The 25773-nt window shown below is 43.3% G+C and overlaps 1 protein-coding gene and 1 non-coding gene across 2 annotated transcripts in view; one reads left to right on the top strand and one right to left on the bottom strand.

Moving 5' to 3' along the window:
* The window catches only part of LOC126462698 (homeobox protein six1-like), a gene marked incomplete at its 3' end in the record, with an annotated part of 422686 nt that overhangs the window by 106981 nt on the left and 289932 nt on the right, over nt 1-25773 (top strand). The window lies entirely within an intron of this gene.
* Nucleotides 23694-23768, bottom strand: Trnat-ugu (transfer RNA threonine (anticodon UGU)). The gene has a single exon. It is a non-coding gene; the product is annotated as a tRNA-Thr (tRNA).

Below are 25773 nucleotides of genomic sequence, written 5' to 3'. Positions count from 1 at the left end.
TTCACTCAAAGACTAGTCCCATTAGACTACAATCTGCTTGGGTGATTAATGAAAATTAGTCATTGCCATTTTGAATACGAGGAAACTAAAAAATTTGTTCATCACTAGCTAGGAAAAGAGGTATACAGTATATTTTTAACACGTGACGATATTTGCCCGTATTTTCAAATGTTTAAAAAAATTGCCCATAAGGAGGGAGAAAGATGAACAAGTACATCTAAGCGATGTGAAAACCTAATTTCGATTTCGTTTTCGTCTGAATTTAAAGAGGAGTGAATTAGGGAGCATTCCTTCCTGAAGGAATTTCGTAGCTCGGGGCCAAGTATATTGGGGACTAGAGATAGCAAGCGACTTTAGCTTTCCATTGCGTGATTCTCTTACTTCTTTTCACCTCATTTGACTCTTATTATTTCGGAAAGATATCTTGATAAAATGTTAATCATTCCCATTGTTTCTTCCATTTGCATTTTAAAATATAGCAACTAGAACAGATAAAATTGCCGGCCGTTGTGGCCGAGCCGTTCTAGGCGCTTCAGTCCGGAACCGCGCTGCTGCTACGGTCGCAGGTTCGAATCTTGCCTCGGGCATGGAAGTGTGTGATGTCCTAAGGTTAGTTAGGTTTCAGTAGTTCTAAGTTCTAGGGGACTGATGACCTCAGATGTTAAGTCCCATAACGCTCAGAGCCATTTGAACCATTTTTTTTAGGGGAGTGATGACCTCAGTGCTTAGAGCCAGTTAGAACAGATAAAATCAGTGAAGTAAGGAATGATGGAATTTAACTTCCCGACGATCCAGAGTTCATAGCAGACAGATCACGAAGACAGACGAGGAAGGCAACGAAATCGATTGCAATCTTGAAAAAGGACCATTCCAAAACTTACCTGATGTGATTCATTCTATTCTCTGTTAGTGTCTTCGTGTAAAATGAGAACGTTCTTCCAGTGTCTTTAAATATCAAACGTTGTTGACGGTGGTCCGCCCATCGAAAGGGAACGCAAAGCGTAGCGGCTCTTCTTCCAATCTCAGCAGTACTCTACATCCCCAACCACGGGTTATCATTCCTCACTGCCTTTCTTCTCAGTAGCTGTCCACAAAAGCGGCGGAAGTGTGCGGGAAGAAATACTGCTGGTAGCCTTCCAGACGAGCCAGAGTTTTTTCCCAGTTCTATTGATGTGGTCTCTACAAAAAATGTTGGGTGAAGTGGTGTGATCCTTAACTCTATTCGGAACTTGGACTCTTGGGATATCTTAATATGCTTTCTGCGGTGCTCAGCACCTAATTCAGTTCGGTGGAACTTTCACAATAAGTAAATAAAACCGAGGTAAATCGTGCACCTCAGCTTTTAATTTTTCCTTTCTCTTCTGAAATTCCTGCTTAGTGTGTATAGCAGACCGAAGAACAACATTCGAGAACGGTCGAACGAGAGTTTTGTATGCGACCTCTTTTACATTTTCTTTCCATTAGTCCAATTAATCTGGCGTCAGCCTTTCTCACGGCTAGATTTGCATCCCTCCGTACAGACACTTCCAGATACTGGAAGTTTACGACTGGTTCCAGTGGCTGATCGCCGACTGCGAAGTCAGACGACGTCGAATTAGGAATATCAGATAGTTAAATTACATTTACCAAGCCTGAAGTCAGCTGTGAAGCCTTGTACAAGGCACTGGTCATCTGTGACGATCTTCGCTATGGGCGCAAAGATTTTGGTATCCCAGACAGTCCGTACGTCTGACAGTACATTCAGAAACTTGATATGAATTCTTTCGAATGCTTTTAGCTTGGAGGCAGTCATCCATTTTAAGCTTTTTATCGCTTCCCTAGACCACTTCACACTTCAGGTGAGTGACAAAACAATTTGTTACACAAGGGCTAAGCGTTTCATCTTTTCTGCTCCAACTCTGCTAACGGCCATTTTCAAATCACCTAGTCATCGAAAAGTGGCACGTGTTTAGCCTTATTACTGTCGCCGTGGTCTAACACGAATGACACGCCAACAAAAATAGACGTTATTGGCAATAATCTCCAGATACTGGACCTAAGACAATGATAATAAAAATCTTCTGTTGTGTTTGCTGAGAAAAAAATGAATAAAATAAAAAAATAAAAAATCATTCTCTTCACACCACATGACGGCAAAGACATTCTTAATTTCTCCCAACCATTTGGTTATTATTCGAACAAAAGACTGATTAAGTTTTTGATTGACAAATTGTTTTTCATCGACAAATTCGAGTTGTGTTGGGTTGTTTGAGGGGAGGAGACCAGACAGCGAGGTCATCGTTATCATTGGATTAGGGAAGGATGGGGAAGGAAGTTGGCCGTGCCCTTTCAAAGTAACCATCCCGGCATTTGTCTGGAGGGATTTAGGGAAATCACGGAAAACCTAAATCAGGATAGCTGTACGCGGGATTGAATCGTTGTCCTCCCGCATGCGAGTCCAGTGTTCTAGCCACTGCGCCACCTCGCTCGGTGACAAATTCGAGCTTCGGTTACCACAGATTACTGGAACCATCGCCTTTTGTATTTATTCTTCAAAAATGGTTCAAATGGCTCTGAGCACTATGGGACTTAACGTCTTTGGTCATCAGTCCCCTAGAACTTAGAACTACTTAAACCTAACTAACCTAAGGACATCACACACATCCATGCCCGAGGCAGGATTCGAACCTGCGACCGCAGCGGTCACACGGTTCCAGACTGAAGCGCCTAGAACCGCACGGTCACACCGGCCGGCTATTTATTCTTCAATTTTTATTTTCCATTACGAGTGTCGAATCACCCAACAATTCATCATGAGATGGTACACATTTATTGCATGTTTGCAACGTTTTGGGTGTCATGTAGAGTTTTCGGTATTTGTTGGTTTACGTGGAAGTTGTTACCTTTGGCTAATTTTGTGAAGTGATGTAAAATTAATGCCAGTGGAACACATACGTTGTGCTTCCAAAATAATGTTGCACCAAGTACGAACCGACAGATATTAGTAACTCTACATGACCCTCACAATGCTGCAAACGTGAGAAAAAATATGCAACAACTGGTAATGGAAAATAAAAATAAAAGAGCAAAACAAAAAGCAAATGGTCGCAGTAATTACTGGAAACATTTATTCATCACAGTTGCAGTGTTTCGCATCCATAATGGATAAAAGTTTTAAATTCTAGTTTATGGAAATGGAAATACCCTGTGGCTAGCGCCTCCCGTTGGGTAGACCGTTCGCCTGGTGCAAGTTCTTCGAGTTGACGCCACTTCGGTGACTTGCGTGGCGATGGGGATGAAGTGATGATGATAAGGACAACACAACACCCAGTCCCTGAGTGGAGAAAATCTCCGATCTAGCCGGGAATAGAACCCGTGCCGTTAGGTATGACATTCTGTCGCGCTGACCACTCAGCTACCAGCGGCGGACAATTCGAATTTAATGCCGCAGTGGGATCTTGTTCTTCAGCTGCTACATTCGAGGACCGAGGGAATGAAACTGATGATCATTTGGTGTATTTCTCTTGTGTATACATTCGTAATAGCCGTTCTATAATGAATTGATTGAATTATAGATTGCTAATACCATTTACTCCCAAATTACTGCGAGTTACTCTTACTAATTAAATTCCAGGTAATAAAATTAAGAGATAAAATGGAAGCAAATGTCTTCTCATCATCCGGCGCTGATGAAATCCCGTCGAATCCCCGATTAAAAGAATCGACTTCTGCTAATGAAACGAAGATTCCGTTATTTAAAGTGTGAAATATTAAGCACTGCACTTTGTAGCCACTCACGGCTACCGTTCACATTCACGACTTGGCCAATAAATTCCGGCACTACAGAAAAGAACGACTGTCGTCGATTTTAATCAACAGTGCACAAAGGAAGTTAAAAGTGCTATAAATCAGACCGTTAAGGCCGGGGAACGCAGGTAGGAATTAATTGGACGGCGGGGACAGTACGCGCATAATTGTCGCCGCTGCCAGGCGAGAATGTGTGTGGCCATTCCACGTAACCGTAAATCTTGCCATGAACAATGAAAATTATCGATAACTGCCTCAGTAGCACATTACGTTAACATTTATACAATGAGCTCCATCGGTTTTACTGTCGGTCCCCTTAGAAGTTAATTATGTGGGGTCATTCCAGTGAAAGTGCCGGCTGGCTTCCAGTGCTGTTAATTCGTATCCGTGGGAGGCTAGCTTCTACCAGACCAGTGGCCGTCGTCTCTGACTCTGAATCAGCCATCACTCTTATAGACCGTAGCCTTAGGGATATCTGACTTCGATAATAGATATGAAATATAGATCGACAGTTTCACCACTTGCTGTTTAACATAGCCTACTCACATATTCTTTTTCTCAAATAATATATACTGCAATAGTCAGTTGTTACTAATATTTTATTAGCATCTCGCGTTTCGGCACCATGCCTCCATCATCTGGTGCATTTACAGTTAATTTACACTGTAATTAAAAAATAAGTGAGGCTAGTTTCCTTTACTGTGCGTGCCAGTTACGTTATGTGTTGAAATGAACGGCTGTTCAGGAAGATAAACAATTTACAGTGTTTACATTAAGTGTTAGGCGTGATCAGGTCATTTTGTTAGTGCATTTACTTACATTTTTTGGTGATTTCGTTGTATGGCACACAGAGCTTAGTAAAAAGTACCTCACAACTTAGCGCTTTCACCAACATTTCTTTACATAAATCCAAAGCATCTTAAAACCTAAGGTAAACTAATTTGTATTTTTATAACTGTAGCATGCAGTGAAGATGAACTATTTATATCTAGATATGTTTCTGTCGTGACACATAATAGTTCAGTAGTTCGCAAATACAATTTTTTTTATTGAAAGAGTTACTTAACAATGAAGAAGTTTTTAAAGAAGTTAGTATTGTTACTTTCAGGTTTATCATTTAGCAAAAACTGTGCTATGAATGAATATTTCCAGTCATTTGGTGCACCATGTCCAGTTTGCGTAATATATGAAGATCATGCGCAGTATCATGGAATTGGTGATCTTTGTTTTTATGTGTGTGGTTACCGCTTGTTTATTATAGTTGTTAGTGTGGTAGACACTTACATGTTCGTTTTCTCTTTTTTGGAAGTCCCACACGGTTTGGCATACATACAGGGCTTTGCAAGTACTATACATTAATTTATAAATCCTTGATTCTGAATGTTTATATTGCGAATTAATATGTCTTCGTAGCCATTTGCTGTAGCTTTTTGTTTGATTGTACTAAGCTTATCAAGCTTTGCGTATTTATTCATTGGAATATTGCCGGGTCTGTTAACTAATGCTCTATATGCAGTATACTCGTGTACTGTAGAGTTTCAAGATGAGCGGCATATGATGGTATCTGCTGCTGTTATTTTCCTGTAACCTTTGAAGGTGTGTGATTTGTCTTCTTTATTGACTGATGTTAAGGTCTAGGAAACGGATGCTGCCATTGTTTTCATATTCCATAGTGAAGTTCATATTTCTATCCTATTCACTGAATGTATCAAGTATGTTGTGAATATCATTTGTTCCACCATCTACCAGCAGCAATGTATCGTCAACATAACGTTTGTGACAAATAATTTTATCAATAGAGCTTGGTTTTACTCTGAGGGTTTTTTGTTCAATCCATACACAGCAAAGGGAACTAACCTACTTCATTTTAATTTCAATGTAAAAGTAAATGTAAATGTTCCTGATGATGACAGCACGCTGCCGAAACACGTCGTACTAATAAAATATTATTAACAGGTGACTAAGGCAGTATAAATTATTTCATAAGAATCTTACAATAGAGTTGCAGCCGCCAAACAACATGCGTATAGCATGGATAAATTCTTGTTTCCTTTCATGCAAAGCCAAGAAGAAATGTGCTTAACATATTCTGACCACATTGTTATCACAACAAAAATCTCAATTTGGATCGAAAAACACAGATTTTCTTCTGCCGTACTGCTAATGAGGAACAGTTAGAATAATTGCTTCCTTTAATAATGTAGCTGATATAAATACCTCTTCTTCTACTTTCACGTAAGGAGTGATAGTTCTTGAATAGTTAGGTCCAACTTTTTTTATTCAACTTGTAGGCCACCGATACTCACGTTCCATACTTCCTTGATTCTTGCAAGGAATTTGGTATTTGTATTAAACTTGCAGTGCTTCGTAGTGAGCTGCTGCTATTATGGAGTTATCTGGCATGTGGATACAATATATGTACAGCACAAGTCAAACTTCCCTGCGAAATTGATAAGAAATGGATTTAAAAAAGAATTTAACACAGTTACAAATAACTGTTTCATTTAAGCACTAACTTTGCTTGCAATACAGAGATACTTAAAAATCGAAAGAGCAAAACCAATTAAGCTGCTGTTGCGTATAGGAGACACAAACCTTTCCTTTTTAACGATAAAATGATGTTATATGAGAAATTACTTTTAGGCGTTCCACTCAACTAAATGCACCGAAGAAAGTTGCGAAAGAATCTGCAAGTGTTACGCAGAAGTAAACTTGATGAGAGATTCATTGTGACTATTCAGACTCTGAACTGACGAGAATTTTTGACTCTAATGCAATATGAATGAAGTTTATGTATAATAACTATTGTGAGTGATTTGTAAAGATCACAATCTAGTGATTTTTATCGTAGACAGTTAGTATTTGGGTTATCAAATATCAACTTACTCGAAAAGCATAAATTTGAGGAAAAATAAACAAAATTACAGTAAGATTAAAGAGCTAAGAGTAAAATTAAATAACCTCCAACATTATTTTCCAGTGAAACATGTACTCTGAGAGAAGTGATAAAAGCAGAACTGGAGCGACAGAAGAACTGGAACTTTAAGAACAAAACTACGACCGTTGGAACTTTAATAGTGGCAACTATTTATTTACAGCTCGTACAAAAGAGATACGTGTTTCAAAGTTTTACTGACCTTCAAAGTAGTCACCAGCATTGTATATAACCCGTTGCCAGAGATGTGGAAGTCGTAGGATACTCTTAGCAGCGCCAGTTGTGTTGACAGTTCGAGCGGCGCGGTCTATTGCCCGACGAATTTGTAGCAGTTCTAAAGCGAATGCCGTGAAGTTTTTCCTTCAGTCTACAAATCGAGCTGAACTTACGAGGGCGTAAGTCAGGGAAGTGCAGTAGGTGGTATAGCACTTAGTAGCCCCATCAGTCAAGTCAGTAACAGCTTGCACTGTACGTGCTTGAGCATTGGCTTGCAAACTGATGGTCAGGTCCTGCAGAAAGTGTCACCACTTCTGTCTCTAAGCAGGTCGTAGGTTGTGTTCCAATAATGAACAACGAAGACTTCCGGCATAAGAAGTCATCCTCATTCAGCCAACAGCCTTTTCAAAGAGGGCGAAGGAGCGGACAGAGGTTCAGGGCACTCTTTTTGCCCTTGGGATGGGAAATTGCCCCTAAAGGCAGAAGAATCAGCAATGATCAGCGGCATGGGGATGCTGAAGGCACATAATGTGTACACACAAAACGTGTGTCCTGTAATTGATAAAATGTCGTGGTGATCTTCCGTTGGCGAAAGATTCTGGACTATTGCCTCATTCTGATCTCCGGGAGTGGACTGGCGAGGGGGATATCATAAGAAAAAGATTCAATAACCATCAAAAGGGTAACGATCTGTGAGACGGGGAGTAGAATGTCAGAAGTACGGAAGGTAGAAAATCTCAAAAGGAAAGTGCTAAAGCTCAACCTAGATATAGTGGAGGACAGTGAAGTGAAATGGAAAGAAGACAAGGACTTCTGGTCAGGTGGATATAAGGTAATGTCAACAGCAGCAGAAAATGGTAAAACTGGAACAGGAGTCGTTATGAATAAGAAGCTATGGCAGAGATTAAGTTACTGTTAACAGTTCAGCTGTAGGTTTGTTCTCATCAGAATAGACAGCAAACCAACACCGACAACGATAGTCCAGGAATACATGCCGACGTCTCAAGATGAAGATGAAGAGATATAAACAGTATATGAGGATGTTGAATGGGTAGTTAGATACATAAAGGGATATGAAAATGTAATAGTCATAGGCGATTGGAATGAGGTTGTAGAGGAAGGAGTAGATGAAAGGATTACGGGAGAATATGGGCTTACGGCTAGGAATGAGAAGGGAGAAAATGTGATTTAGTTCTGCAATAAATTTCAGCTAGTAATAACAAATAATCTGTTCAATAATCACAGGAGGAGGAGGTATATTTGGAAAACGGCAGCAGATATGGAAGATTTCAGTCAGATTACAACATGGTTCAAAAAAATGGCTCTGAGCACTATGGGACTTAACATCTGTGGTCATCAGTCCCCTAGAATTTAGAACTACTTAAACCTAACTAACCTAAGGACATCACACATATCCATGCCCGAGGCAGGATGCGAACCTGCGACAATAGCGTCACGCGGTTCCAGACTGAAGCGCCTAGAACCGCACGGCCACACCGGCCGGCATTACAACATGGTCAGGCAGAGATTCCAAAATCAAATATTGGACTGTAAGGCGCACCCAGGAGTAGATATAGACTCTGATCACCATTTAGTAATGATTAAGAGTAGGCTGAATTGTAAGAGACTAATCAAGAAGAGTCATTGTCAAGGAAGTGGAATACGGAGGTAGTAAGGAGCGAAAAGATACGATTGAAGTTCTCTGATGCTACAAATACTGCGATAAGGAATAGCTCGATATTCAGTTTAGTTGAAGAGGAATTGACATCTCTAAAAAGGGCACTGAGAGAAGCTCTAAGGAAAAACATAGGTACAAAGAAGGTAACTACGAAGAAACCATGGGTAACAGAAGTAATACTTCAGCTGATGGATGGAAGAAGGAAATTGAGGGAAATTGGGGGATACAGAAATACGAGTCACTTAAGAATAAAATAAATACGAATTACAGGCAGGCCAAGATGAAATGACTGCACGAAAAATGTGAAGAAATCGATAAAGAAATGCTTGTCAGGACTGACCCAGCATACAAAACAGTCAAAACAACTTTTGGTGAAAGAAAAACAATGATTGAAACATTAATAGTGCAACGGGAATTCCGCTATTAAATACAGAGGAGAGTGAAAAGAGTATACATAAGGCCTCTATGAGGGGAAGACATGTTTGATGACGTGATAGAAGAGGAAACAGTAGCCGATAAGTAGGAAATGGGGGATCCAATACTAGAATCAGAATTTAAAAGAGTTTTCAAAAATTTGAAATCGAATAGCGAAGAAAGGGTAGAAAACATTCCATCAGAATTTCCTCCAATGATTGGAGGAAGTGGCATCAAAACAACTGTTCTCGTTGGTATGTAGAATGTATGCGTCTGGCGATATGCCATCTGACTTTCGGAAGAACATCATCCACACAGTTCCGGGGATAGTAAGAGACGACAAGTACGAGAATTACCTCACACTCAGCTTAACAGCTCGTGCATTCAAGTTTCTGACAATTGTAATATACGGAAGAGTAGAAAATAAAATTGAGATTGTGTTAGATGACGATCAGCTTGGTAAAGCACAAAAGAGGCATTTCGGACCTTACGGTTAATAATGGAAGTAACGTTAAAGAAAAATCAAAAGATGTTCATAGGATTTGTCGACATGGAAAAAGCTTTCGATAATGTCAAATGGTAAGCTTGAAAGGTCCCCTTTGAACATTTCTACATGACTGTGCTTAAACTGACACACAATATTTTGTTAGCGCAACGCAATCTGACTTTCAAAATTCCCTACAAAAGAATGGCCCTGACTAACATTAAACTATACCTTTCACAAATCTATGTAAGTAGGCTGTTTATGTTTTCTCTATGTAAGTAGGCTGTTTATGTTTTCTCTATGTAAGTAGGCTGGTTAGGTTTTTTTATTGGTAACGCCAACTCTGTATGAAAATCACTGGCTGTGCTGTGTGCAGTCTGTGGCTGCTTTGCATTGTTGTAATACTCGACATTGTAGTGTTGGGCAGCGGCAGCTGGATGTGAACAGCGCATAGCGTTGCGCAGTTGGAGGTGAGCCGCCAGCAGTGGTGGATGTGGGGAGAGAGATGGCGGAGTTTTGAAATTTGTCATGAACTGCTATATTTATATATGATGATATTAAGGTAAATACATTGTTTGTTCTCTATTAATATCTTTCATTTGCTAACTATCCCTATCAGTAGTTAGTGCCTTCAGTAGTTTGAATCTTTTATTTAGCTGGCAGTAGTGGCGCTCGCTGTATTGCAGTAGCTTGAGCAGCGAAGATTTTTGTGAGGTAAGTGATTTGTGAAAGGTATAGTTTAATGTTAGTCAGGGCCATTCTTTTGTAGGGAATTTTGAAAGTCAGATTGCGTTGCGCTAACAAAATATTGTGTGTCAGTTTAAGCACAGTCATGTAGAAATGTTCAAAGGGGACCTTTCAAGCTGTAGGGAGAGATGTATAATACACAATATGTACAAGAGCCAAGACAGAACACTAAGGGTGGAAGATAAGGAAAGACGTGCTCGCATTAAAAAGCGTATAAGACATGGATGTAGTCTTTTGCAGGTACTGTTCAACCCGTACATCGAAGAAGTAATGATGGAAATAAAAGAAAGGTTCGAGAGTGAAATTAAAATTCAGGGTGAAAGGATATCAAGGATAAGATTCGTCGATGACATTGCTCTCCTCAGTGAAAGTGAAGAAGAGCAACAGGATTTGCTGAATGGAATCAACAGTCTGATGAGTACAGGATATGGATTGAGAGTAAGTCGAAAGAAGACGGAAGTAATGAGAAGCAGCAGAAATGAGAACAGCGCGAAACTAAACATTAGGATTGGTGTTCACGAAGTAAATGAAGTTGAGGAATTCTGCTACATAGGCTACAAAAGAAGAGAATCGAAGCATTTGAGATGTGGTGCTACAGAACAATGTTGATAATTAGAAGGAATGATAACGTAAGGAGTGAGAAATGTTAGGACATCTGTTACGACATCACGGAATAGTTTCCATGGTACTAGAGGGAGCTGTAGAGGGTAAAAACTGTAGAGATAAAAACTATAAAGAAAAACAGAGATTGGAAATACATCCAGCAAATAGTCGAGGACGCAGTTTGCAAGTGAGATAAAGAGGCTAGCACAAGAGAGGAATTCGTGGCGGGCCTCATCAGACCAATCAAGAGACTAATGAATAAAAAGAAAGTTCCTCCAAATCCCGTGCTAGTTGGAGGGCTCTCCCCATAATGTTCCAAACGGTCTAAATTAAGTCCGCAGATCTTGTTGGCCGAAGTATGATTTGTCAAGCACGATGATAAATAGTAGACCACTCACCATGGGCGGGCGAGCATTAGCTTGCTGAAATGTAAGCGCATGATGGCTTACCATGAAGGGCAACAAGACGGGGCATAGAATATCATCGACGTGCCGCTGCGATGTAAGGGTGCCGTAGTTGACAACGATAGGGCTCGGGCTATGAAATGAAATGGCACACTGACCATCACTCCTGGTTGTCGGGTAATATGGCGGATGACAGTGACGATGGTATCCCATTGCTGTCCAGAGTGCCTCCAGACATTTCTTCGCTGTTCACCGGGGTTAATTTCGCAGCGAGGCGCAGCATCGAAGACAGTCATTCCAGTTAATGAGACTCCAGGCCGAATGTGACCGACACAACTGCAAACGGACTTGTTGGTGTACAGAGATTAGCAGTAGTCGACGCTAGGATCGTCGTGAGCTCAGTCCCCTTTCTGTGAGCCGCCTATTAATGGTCCTTGTAGTCACTGAAGCACCAGTTGCCCATCGGATCGATGATAATGATGAACCCAGGGCTCCGAGTGCCTCTCTAACGGTACCTCGGTTCTCACGTTCTGCCGTCTCTCTAGGTCGACCGCTTCCTTCTAGGTCGGCCATGGTTCACCCTTTCCAGCCAACATCGTTGAATAGTGGCATTGCTCCTGTTCTAATATCGAGAGGTTCGCCGTTGACTCCAACTGGCTTCTTTGTGCCCTCTCTCAAATCTTAACATGTGTGTATTTTGTTCACGCACCTGTTTGCGAGGCATAGTTGCTGTCCAGCTAAGTACACGGAATGAAATTTGTGAAGACTTTATGCTCTGATATCGACATGTTCCCTGTTTACCATCCTTGTCAGCTGTGCGATGAAATTGCGCTGCACCGATATACACATTAATCTATCGGCCGCCTGTATTTATAGTTTTGCTTTTTCCGTCGATACCTATATGAATATCAATTTGTTATCAGTTTGCAACATGTGCAAAGATTTGGAATTTAGTCTGGCCTGTTAATGAGGTACGAAATGCCGTCATTCTCCTTTTCGTAATTAGAGTAATGAAAAGAATCTGTGTTAGCGGTATTCGGTGCCATACTTCGTCTAAGATGTATAGGGCGGGAAAATGAAACAGGTCCAGAAATTACAGTACGGCTGACACAGAATTAAATCCTTGTTAACAAAAATCGCAGAAGATGCTGGAAATGGCCACTGTTGACGTCGATGCGGAGCCGTGCTTGATTTGTCGGACTGTGAGAGGCTGGCAACCAGCTCCGCCTGAGGGTCAGAAGCAGTAGCGTTTTCAGTGTTCTGCTGTAGCTCCTTCAGTGTGTGAGGATTAGTTGCGTCCAGCTGACTCTTCAGTTTTCCCCAAAGGTAAGAATCGTAGGGAGAGAGATCAGATGATCGTGCTGACCAGCTGATAGCACTGCCTCTCTTAAGTATCCGATCGTCACCGAACGTCTCACGTGCTTGCGACAACGTTATCGTGGCGGTGTTTGCTGCTGCTCCGTATTGGTTAAAATACCCACACAGTCATTCACCTTCTCTGAGTTGATGGATATACGGATTAAACAGTTTCTGGAGGTGCCAGTTAGATTAACAGTTTGGTGAAAGACTGGTCTTACGATGCGGACACCATGAGGTTATTGACGACGCGGTTTCCACGAATTGTGCTTCGCATAACACTCGCACTGTTTTATTTTGAGCACGGTTTAGTGTTTGCATTCAACATTCACTAGAAATGTCTGCTCCTGTCACTCACTCACACTTATTGACACAGTGAAGTATTTGAGACAGAGCATGTGAGAGATGCGCATGTGAATACGAGTGGCAGTAATCCATTGGTACACTGAAATTAGGGATGGGAAAAACAGACCGATTAAAACCGGTACCGCTATTTTAGCGCTGAATAATTTGTGTTTTTCGATATTTGTTCGACCTCGGTTACAACAGGTTTTTTTTTTTCATTAAGGTGAGGTAAGCATGTCAGTTTTATAGAGCAGCAGAGCTAAGTTTTGCTGTTTTTAAAATACACTTTTTCAAAAACGAATATGTTTATTCGCAAAATTTCTGTTGCTCTGAAGTATTGTGACATTACAGAAAGCGAGAAGCGAGATCAGTGATAATTTGAAAACATCGCCGGCAGTTAGAAACTAGCAATAACACATGATGTAGGAATGGGTACAACAATGTTATGACAATAACGTACCTGTTGTCATATAACATGGCTTTAAATGGTTCGAATGGCTCTAAGCGCTATTGGACTGAACATCTGAGGTCATCAGTCTCCTAGAACTTAAAACTACTTAAACCTAACTAACCTAAGGACATCACACACATCCGAACCCGAGGCAGGATTCGAACCTGCGACCGTAGCAGCAGCGCGGTTCCGGACTGAAGCGCCTAGAACCGCTCGGCCACAGAGGCCGGCGTGACATGGCCTATTATAGAGTATGCGTGTACTCGTAGTGTGTAAGAGTTGCGTCCACCTGGTCTTTATAGTAGTTTTTCGCTGCCATCCTCGGTCATCGGTTGCGTTACAGAATGGCACCGTCCGTAGTTTGGAATAATTTTTAGAATCGGGATAGCACTGTAGTACAATATTCCATTTGCTTTAAAAGTTTACAAACGGGAGGAGGCACAACAAACTTGCGACGACATTTAAAGAGAAAACCTTCACAATATACCTTGGAAGAGAGGGTAAATTTGATTGATATACCTATGATTTTATTGACGTGCTATAAATTTAGGATAATAACTGAACCTTCAATTTTGTGGTTACTTCAGGGTGAAAAACGGTCACCATCTGAAGGTGATGATGCAAAGAAGACATCAACTTGTCACCCTTCTCTCCCGCTGTTACCGTTCCCGTCTCCTGCGCCTCCGCCATATTTGCTGGAGACAATGTGGCAGATTTCTGCCACAGCCTCAAACCCATATCGATCGAGATTTCCAACTCCTCACCTCCACTAGAATTTTTCAACCTTTGTTCAGAAAACTACGTTTATTAGCGGAAATAAAAGCAATAAAAAGCCGAAAATCGATTATTTCAGAAACAGGTTATTTTGAGAAGTTTTAAAAGTCTGTTTAAACCCGTTTTTTTAATCGGTATATGCTAAAAGCGGTTGCTTCAGCAGTAAATGCCACCCTATTTGAAATCACAATTTCCAGTATTTTCTGCCACGGACAGTGTCGTGTTTGTTAGTTCCGTGTAAGCCTTATAAATATTTTCCGGGCCAGTTTTATTTTGCCATCTCCATAGATTTAGGATCTCGGAAACGAATAACAATAGGTAACAAAGAATTTCATACTAACTGTATAAATTTTTATGTGAACACATTGTAATAACACGGTGTACATAGACTTTAGAATTCTTAAAAATTGTCTCATAGGCTGATTTTCTCGTCGATAATTGTCGCGCGTCATTCACCTGAGACCGTTGATTAGAACAGCTGATTGAAAATCGATAATTAGGTGTTTGACGGTCAGTTCTTTCCGCTGCCCGTGGAAGTTGCACAACTTGCTGTGGCGAAAGGGTACTTTGCATAATTCATTGCCACTGTACCAGTCCGAGTCGTTGCTTGTCGTGTGCCTCAGCCGTTCGCACGCACGTGGCGTGATGCACCTCCTTTGAGGAAAGGCGGGTGCTGCCATTCGACACTTGTTTGTTTGGCGTCGAAATGTAAACGGCGCAGGATGGAGTCGTGCCTCGGAGCCGTTGAGGACCTTCGCCGCCAGCGACCAGTGCTGCACAGACAACCTCTGTAGCGGCTGTGACGAGCAACGTCTTCCGACAGAAACAAACACAGAACGCGCTGAACACACTAACAGTTCACCAGGAAATTTCTGTTCCAACGTTTACAGTGACATTTATTTTATTCTTGTGAAATTTGCTAGCATACGTATTACCGGTGTTACTATTTAATTCGTACTCCATGCTACATACAAGGTGTAACCGGTATAGCTGGCCACGGTGGCCGTGCGGTTCTGGCGCTGCAGTCCGGCACCGCGGGACTGTTACGGTCGCAGGTTCGAATCCTGCCTCGGGCATGGGTGTGTGTAATGTCCTTAGGTTAGTTAGGTTTAAGTAGTTCTAAGTTCTAGGGGACTTATGACCTAAGATGTTGAGTCCCATAGCGCTCAGAGCCATTTCAACCATTTCGTAACCGGTATAAGTGCAAATTCTTTTTGATGCCCTAATATGTACACACATCAGCGAGTAGGCTGTTTTTCCTCTGCGTCGAACACTGTTCCAAAAGATACGTCACAGACTGCACCACCTGATGTGTTCTGCAGGGTCGTAACTGCGCCGATAAGTGGATTACGCCTATCAGCATAGATTGACTATTTTGCGGCCATGCGTCCATACTTTGACACCTGACCTGCTGCCCAGGGGAAAATTAGCATTATTGAGAAGTTCTTGTCACACATACTTGCAAGAACTTGCCAACCTAAAAACATACGACTTATTATGGCTATAATTATTAGTCCACAAATAATGTAAATGCTGATGCAATACTATTCAGTACACCGTCCATACTCACTAACAGAAATATGCACTAATATCCATTACACGCAGTCTGTTCGTGAGCGGGTGCTATGTTTCGAGGCCGGCTGGAGTGGCCGAGCAATTCTAGGCGCTAAGTCTGGAACTGCGCGACCGCTAGGTCGCAGGTTCGAATCCTGCCTCGGGCATGGATGTGTGTGGTGTTCTTAGGTTAGTTAGGTTTAAGTAGTTCTAAGTTCTAGGCCACTGATGACCAAAGTAGTTAAGTCCCATAGTGCTCAGAGCCATTTGAACCATTTTTGCAATGTTTCGGTTGTATCTACAACCACATCTATATTTTACGAAACGCCCTCTTGGTGCATTAAAAATGCACCTGTTACTAGTGTGCATGTGAGAATCGAAGGTAATATTCTTAGTTACTAAATTTCCTGTTAAAATTACAGAAACTGCACAACCTAGTGAAGGAAAATATTCCATACTGCGTTGAGGTGCATTCCCTGTAGATATCTAAGTTATTAATCAGAGGGATTACTGGCGAATAGTGTTGTCACATAGAGATAAACATAGAAAAATATAACGATTACTACGCTTTATTTTAATACACGAAGTTTGTGGAATAAGTGAACCCGAAACGCAAAACATACCGTGTGTGTCCTGGAAGAACTGAAAAAGAATTTGAAACTCACACATCCTACGACCGACGCCACTTCTTTCGCGAATGGAACCAAATATGACTCACCTTTCCGGCTAATAGATAGATGCAGCAGTGATGTCCTAAGAAACGTTTATTTGTAATACCCATGCTGCATTCACAATCATATTTCGCTTATGTACCAAATGACCAGTTCTCAGACCGTAAAAGCATACACAGCTGGTCATGTTTATTACTGATTTAAATGACCCTCTGATAAGAGACGAAATGGCGACAACGAGAGGAGACTCCTTTATTTGAGTTACGAATGTATCTCTTATTACTGTTTTGGTAATCATCAGAAATTCAGAACCACAACTTCATAGCTCAGTTTTTCAAATTTACTTCTTCTGTAAAAGTCTCGTCATTTCTCTGCAAGCCACGGGAACACTTCCGCAGTGCACCGAAAGGAATAGCTATCTCCCTAGTATGTTTATGAATCTAATGTTGAAGCTTGCTTTCGGGAGAAAATTCTGTAGATTCTTTCTCAAGCAGTCTGCAGATAAAATGAAATTAATGTGTGAGTAAAGTTAATCCGATATAGGCCTGTTTGAGTAAGCTGTGAGCAATGCGATGACTTTTGGAACAAGTTTTCATCGAAACGATGTTTAAAACAAAAATAAGTTTAAAGATTTTTAAGTTATGTTTGGATGACATAACTTGTCAGTTGTTGAGAAATATATACATGGCACACTCCCACGCAAGCTCGACTCCGGTTTCTTGGTGCTGTGGAAACCCACTTGGTCTCCAGCCAACAAGGAAGATGGAAAGCTCACGAAATTTCAGCGAGTTGTCGTGTGGTGGTTTCGTGGGATCACGTCACTAAATTAGACAGAGATGATGTTTAGTGTGAAGACTGGGACTTCTGCTCTACAGGAGGCTGTGATAGAAACGTTGAATGGGAATTTAGAGAACTGTTGAATTTCGGAAGTGGATGAAACGTACCTCTTAGAGGAAGAAGAGGGCGGACAACACACAGGATATCTGCCAAGACCCGCTGACGGCAAGTACTTGCATTTGGCTGACTACCACTACTCTCTACTCGCCCTGCTGGAATCCTACTGCACAATGCTGGGAAGTTAAATTCAGAAAATACTGAGCAGAATAGGAAATGGAGTACTAAGAAGAAATTAATACATGTCTCAGATACCCTGGACATTTAATTTCTGTCCAACGTAATCACAATCGTTCATATCAATTTACAAGAAGATGGTGCCATGCTACACACATACTTTTCAGATTGTCATTTTTTTTTAGGAAAGAATACATTTTGAAACTCATTAACACAGTGAGCAGAACATACGTCAACTGTCAGAAAAAATTCTTACAATGAAGATTGGCTATTCATGATGTCTTATCACATGTAACATTGGGGTTTACACGACCTTAAACTGTGTGCTTACGTGTGATAAGTTCATCGACCAGCTCAATGGCAGTGAACGAGCAGTTTGTTACCGAAGTATTCTTGTCTCTGTTGGGCAATGTCGCAGATAAGCCCTTACTTGAACGAAGCGAGATTGATACAATTTTGTTTACTTCTCATATCTATTCAATTAGTTCAAAGTAGACTCATTTCAGTCTGTAGACGCCTTTATTTGTGATGAAATTTGTCACTCATCGACATACAGTCGCGCACGAATATGCCACAACTTGCGGTTTCTCCGTAATTTGATGAGATTTGTATGTCGAACTAATACTTTTCTTCGTGGATACCACCTGACAGGTCGTGACTTAAAAGTTGGAAGTGGTCTTCGTAATAATATACCCATATCGTTATTATCCTCAAAAGTTAGGCATTTGAACATGAGCTCTTGGTTAAAACAAAAAATTAATCACATTCGAGGAACATCGCGCTAATTCCAGCCTCTATCCCTGACAATGACCTCAGTTTGACGAGAAAGTAAGTTGACAGGATACATCACATTGAGCTGAAGCCACCCACAGATTATTAGGTCCCTTACGTGAATGTTGACGGCTACGTTTCACCCTCTGTTCCAAATATTCCCCAGACGTTTCATGTTGGATTGAGATCGATTGACTTACCGGGCCAGTAGAGGTGCCTGAGTGCTCGTCATACCAGCAACGTATGTGTGCAGCCATGTGGAGATGCCAGTTGTCATCCTGGAATACGTGAATGTCCATTGCATACTCGTCAGTGGAGATGTAGAATAAAAGGCAACATTTGATCATCGAGACTGTTGACTCCTGGTTCATGTTCATGAAAACCTGGATGAGTTGTCCAAGTCATGGCACTAAAAACACCCACGAATCATCGCAGAATCTTCTCTGGCCTGTTCTACCCACTCCGTACATCACTGAACACGAGTAGCTACGTGTGCCACTGTGAGCAATGTCCATCTGCGAGGTAACCGACTCCAAATGGCAATTGCATGCGGTTCCTTTGCAATGTTCTCTCGAATCTGATGGAGATCGACCTGCGTTAATTGACAGCGACAATTCCTATACTGTTTAAACCAGTTATTGTCAAGACGTCACAATCACCTCTGGCAACTGTTCGTTAGGATCTTTTTTTCAACCATTGTTCCTATAACAAGTTACGTGACTTCGAGTAGTACGCCATTCCTTGCAGATACGTTGGACAGTCCATACTGAAGATACTAGTAGGTAGAGTGTTCTCATTCACGGTGTGGGCATGTGCAGGTCCAACCATGATAGCGCCTTTCTGCCATTCTGCCATGTGTCCACATCGACCCATCTTAGGACGCTGATTCTACACACCCGACTGGCTCTTAGTCGCGACCTCACCACCATGCCTTTCACCAGCGATGACAGGTCGCAAGACAGCCTGTTACCAATTCTACACTGAGGTGCCAAAGGCATAGGATACCTCCTAATATCGTCTCGGGCCTCCTTTTGCCCAACGTAGTGCAGAAAGTCGAAGTGGAATGGACTCAACAAGCTGTAGGAAATCCTCTGCAGAAAAATGCTGCCTCTATAGCTGTCCATAACTGAGAAAGTGTTGCCTGTGTAGGATTTTGTGCATGAACTGACCTCTCGATTGTGTCACATAAATGTTCGTTGTGATTCATGTCTGGAGATCTGGGTGGCCAAATCATTCGCTCGAATTGTGCAAGATGTTGTTCTGACAGGGCGCATTGGCAGCCATAAAAATGCCATGGTTGTTTGGGAACATGAAAACTATGAATGGCTGCACATGGTCTCAAAGTAGACGGTCATAACCTTTTCGAGTCTGTGATCGGTTCAGATGGATCAAAGAACCGAGTCCATTCCGTGTGAACACAGCCCACACCATTATGGAGCTGCCTCCAGCTCGCACAGTGCCTTTTTGCCAACCTGAGTCCATTGCTTCGTGGAGCTGTGCTACACTCGAACCCTGCCCCAGCCCTTACCAGCTAAAATCGGGACTCATCTACCCAGTCCATGATTTTACAATCAATATGACCATGAGCCCAGGAGAGGCGCCGCAGGCTGTTGGCAAAGGCACTGGCGTCGGTCGTCGGCTGCCATAGCCCATTAACGCTAAATATTGCCGGATATGTTCGTTGCATGATCCTCATTTTTTTCTGTAGCTGCTTCACGCAGTTGTTAACACTGGGAACTCTGAGTAAACGCCGCCGGTCGTTAAGTCAAGCCCGTCGACCAGTGCGTTGTCCTTAGTGAGAGGTAATGCCTGAAATTTGGTATTCTCGGCACACTCTTGACATCGTGGATCACGAAATACTGAATTACCGAACGATTTCCCAAATAAAATGTCCAATGCGGCTAGTTCTAACAACCATCCCGCATTCAAAGTCTGTTAATTCCCGTCTGCGGCCATAATCACGTCGGGAAGCTCTGCCAATGTACTGCCCTTCTGTACTTTGTTCAAATGGTTCAAATGGCTTTGAGCACTATGGGACTTAACATCTGAGGTCATCAGTCCCCTAGAACTTAGAACTACTTAAACCTAACTAACCTAAGGACATCGCACACATCCATGCCCGAGGCAGGATTCGAACCTGCGACCGTAGCGGTCGCACGGTTCCAGGCTGAAGCGCCTAGAACCGCTCGACCACACCGGCCGACTCTGTACTTTGTGTACACGATACTACCGCCATCTGAATACGTGCATATCGCCATCCCACGACTTTTTTCATTTGTGTGTACACCATCTACTGCCCTCCAAGGTGAATGTGTTATTATGTGAACCATCTACTGCCCTCCAAAGTGAGTGTGTTCTTTTAAGGGGAGAGAGGGGGCGGGGGACGAATATTTTATCCGATGAGTTTACATACACTGGTCTCCTCTATGGCAGTTGCGTTTCACATACGGCAGCGTATGACCGTCGACCATTATTACGATGACTGCCATCAGTGACGACGGTAATGACTTTCACTGAGGTAAGAGCGTAAAGGGCGGTGGTCGTCGAGTGGGCAACCACTCGAACTAAGCCAGGCGCGCATGTTGTCGGTGGCGGTACAGTAATTACCGGTGATGGGCGGGGTGGGGGAGGCGCCGCGGATATCGGGTTGCAGAGCAGTCCCCCTGCCTCCTCCACCTCTCTCTCTCTGTCTCTCTCTCTCTGTGTGTGTGTGTGTGTGTGTGTGTGTGTGTGTGTGCGCGCGCGCTTGGCCCCCACGGGGCGGTACCAGACCAGCGCAGCCGCTGCCCCATTTACAAATTATCGCGCATGCGGCGCTGTCGCGAGGAATCCTTGTGCGCGCTAAACAAGGCGGGCGCCGCCACTACAGCTCCTCGGGGATGCCATTAACCGCCCCCAAAGGACAGCACAGCCACCCTTCCAGGGCGACGATCACCGTTTTTCACAATAAATTAATTATGTCGTGCACCGCAGGCCGGTGTCACTTAGCACTAGAGATTATTTCTCATGCACAGAGGGAACTAATTAATCACTATTCTTGCATACATTTTTTCATTAGAAAATTGTGGTACTCAGTCGAATTTGACGTTCACAGTTGGTAGTTCTCTTGATGACAACTCAAACGTGCTACATTCGTAACAAAATATTAGCCGGCTTTGGCCGAGCGGCTCTAGGCGCTTAGGTCCGGAACTACGCTGCTGTACGGTCGCAGGTACGAATCCTGCCTCGGGCATGGATGTGTGTGATGTCCTTAGGTTAGTTAGGTTTAAGTAGTTCTAAGTCTAGGGGACTGATGACCTCAGATGTGAAGTCCCATACTGCTTAGAGTCATTTGAATCATTTTGAACCCGAATACTTATTTTAAAGCAGCTCTCAACGCCAGTCTATCCTTTCCATCTCTGCGTGACTGCTGAACCAGTTTTCTGTTTTCATCCGCTGGCTTCCGTTTACATTTTTTACCCCACCCCTTCCGCTCCCCGCTTCCATCCAGATTGGTGTTGGGAAAGCACAACTAAAGATGTGGACCGATGGACTTTTGAAATGAAAATTGCCTATCAGCTGAGGATAAGTAAACATACAATGCCTAGTAGATATCCTGCGATAACACAGGAGATATAGAATTTAACAGGAAACAAGAAAATACAAAAATGCAGTAAATGAAGCCGGCGGAGCGGAATAAAAACATCTAAATAATGAGACTGACATGAAGTACAAAATGTCTAAGCGGGAATGTCTAGAGGGCAAATGTAAGAATTTAGTAGCATGTATCACTAGGAGGAAAAAATGGTTCAAATGGCTCTGAGCACTATGGGACTTAACATCTGAGGTCATCAGTCCCCTAAAACTTAGAACTACTTAAACCTAACTACCCTAAGGACATCATACATATCCATGCCCGAGGCAGGATTAGAACCTGCGACCGTAGCAGCGCGGTTCCGGACTGAAGTGCCTAGAGCCGCTCGGCCACAGCGGACTGAGGTCAAGTCCCTGGTCTTCTAACATGTTGAACAAGCGTAGTCGGCCAACAGACTCGTATAATCTACGAAAGTGTAAATGACTGGAGTGTATTGCGGCTAGCTTTGTATTTTACCCGCCAGTACGCGAGTCCGACAGGCACTTGGTCAATTTTTTTGTTAGTGCACAACCGACTGCGGTGTAGCTGACACTCGTTGGCGAGGCCGTGACGAAGTGCTTTATAACCGGCCGGTCGCCTCCGTCGCTGGCGTCCAAGCAATACGGCGTCGGGTGCGAAGCGAGCGGCAGATAGTCGCGCTGCGCTGCGCCTGCGTTGCTTACCGGCGCGGCGCATACCGCGGCTCACGCACGCAGATAGAGATACGCTGGCGTGACCGCGGCCCGGCACGGCGAGGCGCAGTCAGCGTCCAGCAGCCAGCCAGATAGCGGCCGGCGCCGACGCCCACGCACAGTCGCCTCGCCCACACCGCGCTTCCTCGCAGCCCAGTGCCTATAGCCTCTAGTCGGCAGCCGTTTCTCAGAAATCTCTTAACAGTTTGTCGCAGCGAAAGTCTGTCGCCTACAAAATATAACGAGGTAGCAAAACTCACTGGATATCTCCTAATATCGTGTCAGACCCCCTTTTGGCCTGTGTAGTCCACCAACTCGGCGTGGGATGAACACAACAAGTTGCTGGAAGCCGTCTGCAGAAATATTAAGCCTTGCTGCCTCTGTACCCATACGTAATTGCAGGGCCTGCCGCTGTGACCGAGCGGTTCAGGCGCTTCAGTCCAGAACCGCGCTGCTGTTACGATCGCAGGTTCGAATCTTGCCTCGGGCATAGATGTGTGTGATGTCCTTAGGTTAGTTAGGTTTAAGTAGTTCTAAGTCTAGGGGACTAATGACCTCAGATGTGAAGTCCCATAGTGCTTAGAGCCATTTGAACCATTTGAACTATAATTGTGGAAATGTTGCCCGTGCAAGATTTTCTGCCGGAACTGACCTCTCTGTTATGTTCCATAAATGTTCGATGGGATTCACGTCGGGCTATGTGGATGACTAAACCTTTCGCTCGAATTTTCCAGAATTTCTTCAAACTAACCGGTAACCATTGTGGCCTAGTGACATGTCACATCGTCGTCTCCGAATACGAAATTAATTAATCGCTGCAAAATGTCTCCAAGTAGCCTAAAATAAGCATATCCCGTCCGTGATCGGTTCACCTGGGCCAGAGGATCTAGTCCATTCCATGTAAACACGGCACACATCATTATGGAAACCACTACAAGCCTCCACAATGCCTTGTTGACAACTTACGTCCGTATACTTATATGGGTATGGTGTCTGTTCTTTCGACATGTCCGAAAGAACAAACACCATTGATGACCTGCAGTCGTCTAGAACGAAATTAGAACTACAGTAATACCTTCAGCTGCTGACGGGCATTGATATATATCAACAGGGACAGGTGAAATTGTGTGTCTCGACCGGGACTCGAACCCGGGACCTCCTACTTACATGGCAGACGCTCTGTCCATCTGAGCCACCGAGGGCACAGGGGATAGTGCGACTGCAGGGACTATCTCGCGCACGCCTCACGCGAGACCCACATTCTTACCTTGTATGTCCACAAACTACATTCGTATCCATAAAAGTATATAGTTCTGGCAGTACCGGCCATGACCTTCTTGCTCTGTGCGGATGCACACATATTCCCCGAACTCTTACGGGACTTCGTAAGAATGTCTTCCACGAGTAATGAGTGTGTTGGGGTGGTACACTACGAATGTAGTGTGTGGACATACAAGGTGAGAATGTGGGTCTCGCTTGAGGCATGGACGAGACAGTCCCTGCAGTCGCACTATCCTCTGTGCCCTCGGCGGCTCAGATGAATAGAGCGTGTGCCATGTAAGCAGGAAATCCTGTGTTCGATTCCCGGTCGAGGCACACATTTTCACCTGTCCCTGTTGATATATATCAACGCCCGTCAGCAGCTGAAGGTATTAATATAATTCTAATTACTTACGTCCATGCTTCCCTGGGGTCTCCATCACACTCGAAACCTACCATCATCTCTTACCAACTGAAATCGGGACTCATCTAACCTGATTACGGTTTTCCAATCGTTTAGAGCTCAACCGATACGTTCACTAGGCTAGGAGAGGCGCTGCCAGTGAAGTCGTGCTGTTAGCAAAGGCAGTCGCTACTGTCGTCTGCTGCCATAGGCCATTAACGCCACATTTCGCCGCACTGCCCTAACAGATACGTTCGCCGTACGTCGCACATCGATTTCTGCGGTTATTTCGCGCAATGTTACTTGTCTGGTAGCACTGACATCGCCGCAGATATGGGGCGTTAAGTGAAGTCCATCGGCCACTGCTTTGTCCGTGGTGAGAGGTAATGCCAGGAATCTTGTTTTTGTCGGTACACTCTTGACACTGTGGGTCTTGGAATATTGGGTTCGTTAACGAATTCCGAAATGGAATATCCCATGTTTCTACATCCAACTACCTTTCCGCATTCCGTCCGCAGCTCGTGGTCGTGCGGTAGCGTTCTCGCTTCTCACGCCCGGGTTCCCGGGTTCGTTTCCCGGCGGGGTCAGGGATTTTCTCTGCCTCGTGATGACTGGGTGTTGTGTGCTGTCCTTAGGTTAGTTAGGTTTAAGTAGTTCTAAGTTCTAGGGGACTGATGACCATAGCTGTTAAGTCCCATAGTGCTCAGAGCCATCTGAGCCATTCCGCATTCCAAGTCTGTTAATTCCCATCGCGCGTCCAAAATCGCGTCGGAAATATTTTCACATGAATCACCTGAGTATAAATGATAGCTCCACTAATGCACTGACCTTTCATCCCCTGTGTATACGATACTACCTTCATCGGTACATGTGCGTATCACGCTATCCCATGACGTCTGTCACCTCAATTTAGGAAAGTTCCCATATGATTTCACCAATGAAAAATTTTCGTTTCGAAGAAAGAAGAAATTAATCAGGGGTAAAAGAAATAAGATAAGCGATAAACTTAACATCCACACTGGTGGTTAAGCAGTTATGCTACCTTGGAAGCAAAATACCATGGCGCGTGACGCAAGGAGGATATAAAAAGAGGATCAGTACAGCAAAGAAGGCATCCCGGGTCAAAAGAAGTCTGCTAGTGTCAAACATCGGCTTCACTTTGAGGAACAAATTTCTGCGAATGTATATTTGGAACACAGCATTGCTTGGCAGTGGATCATGAACTTTGGAAAATCGGCAGAGAAGAGAATCGAAGCCTTTGAGGTGTGGTGCTACAGAAGAATGTTGAAAATTAGGTGGACGGATAAGGTAAGGAATGAGGAGGTTCTCTGCAGGAGCGGCGGTGAAAGTGACGTGAGGCAAACATTGACAAAAAAAAAAAAAAGGACAGGATAATAAGACGTTTTGAGACATCAGGGAATAATTCCACTCTAATAGAGAGGCTGTAGAGGAGAAGAATTCGTGGCGAGCCGTATCGAAGCAGTCAGGAGAATGATGGCTCAAAATATAATTCAAAATGTGTATGGACGCTTGGCCCAGTACCAT

Source organism: Schistocerca serialis, chromosome 1 (genome assembly GCF_023864345.2).
Source record: "Schistocerca serialis cubense isolate TAMUIC-IGC-003099 chromosome 1, iqSchSeri2.2, whole genome shotgun sequence".
Taxonomy (NCBI): domain Eukaryota; kingdom Metazoa; phylum Arthropoda; class Insecta; order Orthoptera; family Acrididae; genus Schistocerca; species Schistocerca serialis.
Note: the sequence above shows the minus strand (reverse complement) of the source record. Positions and strands in the feature narration are given on the sequence as shown.